This window comes from Trematomus bernacchii, unplaced genomic scaffold, assembly GCF_902827165.1.
Source record: "Trematomus bernacchii unplaced genomic scaffold, fTreBer1.1, whole genome shotgun sequence".
In the NCBI taxonomy this organism is placed as follows: domain Eukaryota; kingdom Metazoa; phylum Chordata; class Actinopteri; order Perciformes; family Nototheniidae; genus Trematomus; species Trematomus bernacchii.
Window position 1 is genome coordinate 3,521,558 of NW_022987782.1, and position 7,720 is coordinate 3,529,277.

The 7,720-nt window shown below is 44.1% G+C and overlaps 1 pseudogene; it reads right to left on the minus strand.

Annotated features, from left to right (window-relative positions):
- Positions 1 to 2,127: 2,127 nt before the first annotated feature.
- On the minus strand, positions 2,128 to 3,527 carry LOC117497395 (annotated as a pseudogene).
- Positions 3,528 to 7,720: the final 4,193 nt, after the last annotated feature.

Sequence of the window (7,720 nt, forward strand, 5' to 3'; positions counted from 1 at the left end):
TTGAACCTGGTCAGTCGGAGATAGTTTTCGCAAATGGAGTTTGTTGTTGTGAACGGAGCGCACAGCTGTTTGGTTGGGAGTAGCTTTGACAAGGGTAAGTGTTTGTAGTAAGGCAGCTGGTTGTTTGGAATGCGAGGTAGGTGTGGTGCACTGACTATTTGTTCACGGCAGTCACGTACCGCTGGTCTTGTCCCTGTTAGGCTTCAGTACGGTCTCCCTTGGAGGTCGTAGGGGGGGTTGTTAGTGTGGTTTGAAAGTGGTTAGAGCTATTAGCTCGGGAGCACGCCGAGACTGCAGGTGGAGTTGCCGGTTTGCTGGTCGCTTCGCCGAGCTTACGGTATTAAGTGCGTAAGTACCCGCCGTAACTAGCACCTGAAGACTAGTTGGGGAGTTTAGCTAGTTTCTGTGAGGCAGTTGGAGGGACGGGCCGCGGTAGCGTGTATGCTGTGTAAGTAGCGCGAGCGTGTCACACAGTGTGGTCATCATGGGGAGTGTAGAGGATTTTTTGAGGGCACCTTCAGAGGAACTGCTGGAGGGTTTCTCACGTGAGCAGCTGATCTATGTTGCTGAACATTTCCACTTGGATGTTGGGGATAAAAGAATGAAAGAAAACATAAGAGGGATTGTTAAAGCAAATCTGTTTGAGGAAGGTGCTTTCAGAGGGGAAAGGTTTACGGTGGATCCGAGCAGAGACGGTATCAGTGCGTCTGGCTGCCGTGATGCAGGCCTGACGTTTGAGCAGAGAGAGAGACTGTTGCTGTTGCAGGTAGAAATTAAAAAAACTTGAGTTAGAGGAGCGGAGGTTGAGTTTAACTGCTGGAGGGCCCAGCCGTGCTTTTGATTTTCCTGGTAGAGATAATACTCCGTTTGACGTTGCAGTTAATCTGCGGGTTGTGCCTCAGTTCAGTGAACGAGATCCAGATACCTTTTTCTCCCTATTTGAGCGTGTGGCTGAGAGCAGAGAGTGGTCGGATGCTAATAGTACCTTATTGCTACAGTGTGTGCTAACAGGTAGGGCCCAGGAAGCTTATTCTGCTTTAATGGCGACAGATAGCAAGGTGTATTTAACTGTTAAGACTGCTGTGTTGAAGGCTTATGAGTTAGTCCCTGAGGCATATCGCCAGAGGTTTCGGTCCTGGGAGATGTCTGGCAGACAGACACATGTTGAGTTTGCCAGGGATCTGGTTACCTCTTTCAGTAGGTGTAACGCTTTAAATGTGGATACATATGTTGCATTATGTGAGTTGATGGTGTTGGAGCAATTCTGGACCCAGTCACATTGCGGTTTACATCAGTGAGCGTAAGGTGAAAACTGCTGCAGAGGCTGCTGCTCTGGCTGATGACTATGTGCTAACGCACAGGGGCGGTCGAGACTTCAGGGTCCAGGATGAAGGTGGTATGTATTGTGCAGCAGGTAGATGGGAAGAGAAAACTAAGTCGCACTGGGGTAAACCTGAACGTGGGATGCAAGGTCAGCCACAGGTTGGTTCGTCAGATATATGTCACTTCTGCAGGGGGAGAGGGCACTGGAAGGTTGATTGTCCCGAGGCTAAGGCTAGCAGGGGGAACTGTGTAGGCCAGTTTAACTCTGCTGCTTGTGCTGTGTCTAAACCTGTCCCTGTCATCTCTCCCTGTCAGCAGGTTAATGAGCCATGCGGGTTGAAGGAACCGGATTTCTCTCCGTTTATGTCAGATGGATACGTGTCACTGGTGGGAAGTGACGTTAGGGTGCCGGTAAAAAAATTGAGAGACACTGCATCGTATGATTCTGTTGTATCTTGTGATCAATAATTGGATGTCCACAACATAGGAGTAGGTTTAACTGGTTTTACTTTGGTAACATGCTTCTGGGACTTCCTCATGGGAACATGTACAACCGGCTCTTTTAATACCAAGAGTGAGTTTGCCCCCTGCTGGACAAATGCAATAACATGTAATAATAATAACACAAGGTAAGATACCACATTTCCCCCCCTTTAAGCTAAAAATACTTCCCGAAGGTGGGGGTATAACATACTCCCGTTACACAACATTTCGAGGTACTGACATAAACCATTTCATTTTCAAAGATTAACATTCTAAACATTTCCTTAAAGTGAGAACTTTATTAATGGAACATCTCTTGATCTATTTAACAAAGTCTTTCAGGTATACAGGTGGCTGTCTCTCGCGCTCTGATCGTCTCACCACGGGTGTAGCAGGCAAGTCCGGCGGGACCGGAGTACACAGAACCATTGGCTCTCTTGCAGGAGGTCCTTCTTGCTCGATTGTCACTGGAACCACAGTGTCTCTGTTGGAGTCCAGCACCGGCTCTAAGGGCACGGTGTCTGTCAATCTGGCTCTTACTTGATCCACATGCCGCTTCACGACTTGACCACTTCCAATGATCACTGTATATGACACTGGTGAGAAACTTCTCAGTTTCCTATTTGTGTCATGGGACTGTTTCTGTCTTAGTTGTTTTTGCTGTACTCTTGTTTTCACATCTGGCAGGAGCAGGTCAAGTGCAGATCTGAGTCTCCTTGACATCATCAACTCTGCAGGTGACAGGCCTGTGGTCGCGTGAGGTGTGATGCGGTAACTGAACAGAAACCTTGACAGTCTAGTTTGCAATGTTTCACCTTTCATCTTTTTCATCCCCCCTTTGAAGGTTTGGACCGCCCTCTCTGCCAGCCCATTAGAAGACGGGTGAAACGGTGCTGACCTCACATGGCGGATGCCATTTTGTTTCATGAAAGTCTCAAATTCAGCACTTGTAAAACAGGTTCCGTTGTCTGACACCAACATTTTTGGCAGTCCAAAACCACTGAAACTCTGACGTAGCTTTTCAATGGTCACCTGTGATGTAGTTGACTTCACTGGATAAATATCCATCCATTTTGAGTGAGCATCCACTATCAGTAGAAACATCTCTCCCAGGAAAGGGCCTGCATAGTCCACATGAATTCTCGTCCAGGGAGACTCCGGCCACTCCCAGGGATGTAATGGTGCTGATGGTGGTGACTTGTGGTGCTTTTGGCACTCCTCACAAGACTGCACTTTTCTACATCCTGGTCCATCCCCGGCCACCATACATAAGATCTAGCCAGACCTTTCATCTTTGACATGCCGGAATGTGTTTGGTGCAGTACTTTCAATATATTTTCCCTGCCTTTGTTTGCTACGATGAATCTGGCTCCCCAGAGCACGCAGCCATCCCTCACACTCAGTTCCTCTCTCCTCTGATGATACGGCTTGAGAGGAGCCTCAGTCACTGAAGGCCATCCCGACAGGACATAACCATGAACTTGAGACAATATTACATCCTTAGCTGTCCAGTGTTTTATTTTGGCTGTGTCCACGAGTGTGTCATCCAGAAGATCAATCATGAGCACTTGTTCTGCGGTCTCACTCTCTCGCACATCTTCCGACAGCGGCAGTCTGCTTAATGCGTCCGCATTAGCGTTGTTCTTTCCTGGTTTGTACACAATGTGATACTCATAGGCACTCAGGTGCACCGCCCATCTCTGAACTCTAGGGGAACCCATCTGTGGAATGGGTTTCTTTTCGTTGAAGAGAGAGATCAGTGGCTTGTGATCTGTATAGATGGTGAAAGTTCAACCATACAAGTACTTGTGGAATTTCTTGATTCCAAATATAACTGCTAAGCCTTCTTTGTCTAGCTGTGAGTAATTATTTTCAGCAGGCGCTAGGGTACGCGACATGAACCCCAAAGGACGTTCAGTTCCATCGTCTATTATGTGTGATAAAACAGCGCCCATCCCGTAAGGTGACGCATGACATAATTAACTCTCAGTCAGCAGAGTAATGCACCAACACTTCTGCTGAGTTTAACAGGGCCTTTGATTTTTTAAAAGCCTCTTCCTGTTTCTTTTGCCATGTCCATCGCACATCTTGTCGCAGGAGCTCATGCAGTGGTGCCAATAGTGTAGCTAAGTTTGGCAGAAATTTGTTATAGTAATTTAGCAAACCTAAGTACGACTTGAGTTCAGTAACATGTGTGGGGGTGGGAGCCTCCTTTGACTTTCTTTTCCACAGGGTGAAGTCCCTGTGCGTCCACTCGATGTCCCAGATATTCCACTTCCTCTTCCAGGAAAGTGCACTTGCTCCTTCTCAGACGCAATCCTGCCTCCTCCAGCTTTGCCAACACTGTCTCGAGGTTCTGCAGATGGTCTTCCTCATCCACACCGCTCACCAGGATGTCATCTAAATACACTGCCTCGCAGGAGACCTTCCATTGTCCTCTGAAATATAGCTGGGGCTACTCCAAAAGGCAGTATGTTATATGTGAATAAGCCTCTGTGCGTATTCACTGTTAAGTATTTATTTGATTCATCATCCATGAGTATTTGCTGGCATGCATGACTCATGTCCAACTTTGTGAACTGTTTTCCTCCTGTCAGTGCTGCAAACAGGTCTTCCATTCGGGGTATGGGGTATTGTTCAAGTGAGGAAACTGTATTTACAGTGAGCTTGTAGTCTCCACCAGGGGCGTCGCCTGGACCTGGAAACATTCGGGGCTTAGCCCACAGTGGCGGTGGCGGTACCAGAATCTGTTCGGGGTTCGTTACGCTTACCAATGACGTCACGCATTGGCTGTACAGCAACCCAATAGGACATTTTACATGGCCAAATTCCGCAAAGAATATTACAAAATAACAATAAACAGTACTGTAAACATATTATGTACCCAATTTGTGTTCTGTGAAACTGAAAAGGATTTTACATTGTTTTTTGTTACTTTCGTTGGCTGTTGACAGAAAGTTGTTGTTGCTATGGAAACAACATGACGGAGAAAAAAGTAATATCTTCTCCATATAAAGACGTAGAAAGTAAAGAATAACGTGGTGGCCTACCAGATCTGTTACAATGAAGCAGCGCCATATAGATAGAAGAGTTACGACATCTCCGTTCCCTCCAATGGACCAGTTTTTTTACAGCAATGGCGGATCATGGAGCCCTCAATAGTTCCCCGGAAGTTAGCTTGCCGCTGACTTCCTGGGAACTATTGACGATCTGTGGCTAGCAACACAGTAGAGTTGCAGCATAATAGACCGTTCGTGATGGACTTTTAAAGGTAAGAAGACGTTTAAAGATTTATATTGCGGATATTATCAGCACATCTGAGTCAAATGAACATGTGTATTAAAGGATGTTAGTGGATTATCGTTTACAGATAACAGATTAGGCTAGGACAGAGCCGTATAATAGAAGAGTTACGACATCTCCGTTCACTCCAATGGACCAGTTTTTTTACAGCAATGGTGGATGGTGGAGCCGTCAATAGTTCCCCGGAAGTTAGCTTGCCGCTGACTTCCGGGGGACTATTGACTCGAGAGGCTCCACGATCTGTAGCTGGCAGCGCAGTAGAGTTGCAGCGTTCTTGATGGACTTTTAAAGGTAAGAAGACGTTTAAAGATTTATATTGCGGATATTATCAGCACATCTGAGTCAAATGAACATGTGTATTAAAGGATGTTAGTGGATTATCCCTAAATCAGTAGATTTAGGGAATGTTTACAGATAACAGATTAGGCTAGGATACCGGATAAAGTTAGCAACACACGTTAACCATGAACAGCCTATTAATCCGTTCTAATGTTATTTCATCCAACGTTGTGGAATTAGAGAAAAAGGGCTTCTAAACGTGATTTTTTTTGTGGGGTGGAGGAATATAATATTAGTTAAATATAACATTGGGGCACGTGTGATTGTAATGAGTGGAAGTGGAGAAATTACGATCTCCATTTTGGAGTAGACCTACAAGCTAGTATAATAAAATTAACGTTACACAATAATAAGGAAGAGAGCTATTTGATATTAATTTAGAGTGCATATTTGAGACTTCCAAACAGTAAACAAAAACGTAATTTATGGGTGAGTGTTTTTAGTGTATTCTGTTGATTATTACCTGTCTGTATTATGTTGCAGCTCAGCTGATTTTGAAATGATGGCAAAGTGAGAGTGAAAACACAAGGTACATTTAATACTACTGTTGTATATAAGTAAGCATACTAAACATGTATTCTATCACTGTATTATATAAGTAATCTTGTTAGTGTATATTAGTAATCTACTGTATGGCAGGTGGAGGGGCAGTGATGTTACAGGTGGAGGACTTACTGGACATGTACACTCATTACATACTGTACGTAAAATACGACCAAGAATGTGAGACAACTTTATACAAATTCATATCACATCCATTACTAATGCCATTTGTCATACTTTGTTAAACTCACAAATAATAAAGTTCCATAACTTCAGTTGGAAACAAAGACCACACCTTATCCCTCCCCAAGGCAATTTCCCATCCAATAGATGTGCTATATAGGTGTGTCAGGGTTCCTGCAAGTTTCGCCAACTCAAATTTAAGACTTTTTAAGACCTTTTTAAGACCACTTTGAATAGAATTTAAGACCTATTTCACGGCAAGAAAGTATGAAGGAAAATTGCTATGAAAGAAGAAATACGTCCCATAAATGTATTCATGTTCAACATAAGAACAATGACTGAACATAACAGCATAACAGTACAGAACTGTGTTAGCGTGTTAGACAAAAAGTGTGTATGTGTGTGTCTCTGTGTGCTTGTGTGTGTGTGGGCTGTGCAATTAATCATATTTTAATGGCAATTACGAAACAACATAATTGATTATTTTGCTTTGCTAGGTTGTGACAGTGCAGTACAACATATTTGATCTAATTAATTTTAGTCTAATTTATTTTTATTTATCATATTTGTATATGTTTAGTAGCTTGTGGAAGTGCGCTCCAAAATATTTGTTGATCTTGTTTATTGGTATTTATTATTTTTTATATTATTTATTTAAATTTATTTTTTCAGTTGAATTATACGTTCAGGGTAATCAACAGTTAAAAAGATACTGTCCAAATTATTATTTGTTTTAAAGTTCAATAAATGGATGTTTTCAAAGTCAATTAATAATCGTATTTACTAATCGTGATATCAATTATTGACCAAAATAATCGTGATTATGATGTTTGCCATAATCGAGCAGCCCTAGTGTGTGTGTGAGAGAGAGAGAGAGAGAGAGAGAGAGAGAGAGAGAGAGAGAGAGAGAGAGAGATCGTACGAGAGAGGAGAGACGAGAGAGAGAGGAGACTAGAGAGAGGCTGAGCATCAGATTCTGCTCGCTATATGCTCGAGAGAGTAGAGTATAGTGCGCTACCTCGACGCTCGAGCGCTCTCATCTATCCTGATCCTCTTCTCCAGCTCGCGCGACGTCGAGTCTCCTCTGCTCTCGCTCGCTCTCGCTCTCCCTTCTCCGGCTCTCGATCTCTCTGATAGGCAAATCTATTTATTCACCACTATCCTCTCGTCATTGCTCGAGAGATGTCTCCCTTTGCTCTCTCTCTCTTCTACGCAGTCATCGACGCTCTACAGACTCTCCTCTCTCTGACAGACGACTACGCAGTCTACTACAGAGCAGAGACAGACTCGCGACAGGACAGAGGAAGGAGAGACTACAACGACGACAGACACTGCAAGACAGAGACAGAGAGAGACGAAACAGACAGACAGACAGACAGACAGACAGACAGACAGACAGACAGACAGACAGACAGACAGACAGACAGACAGACAGACAGACAGACAGACAGACTCTGACTGACAAGAGCTATGTTCAGAGCTCTGCTGCCTTGGCTACAATCTTTCATCGTTGCTGTTGCATGATTGGTGTTTAACTACGGTATTT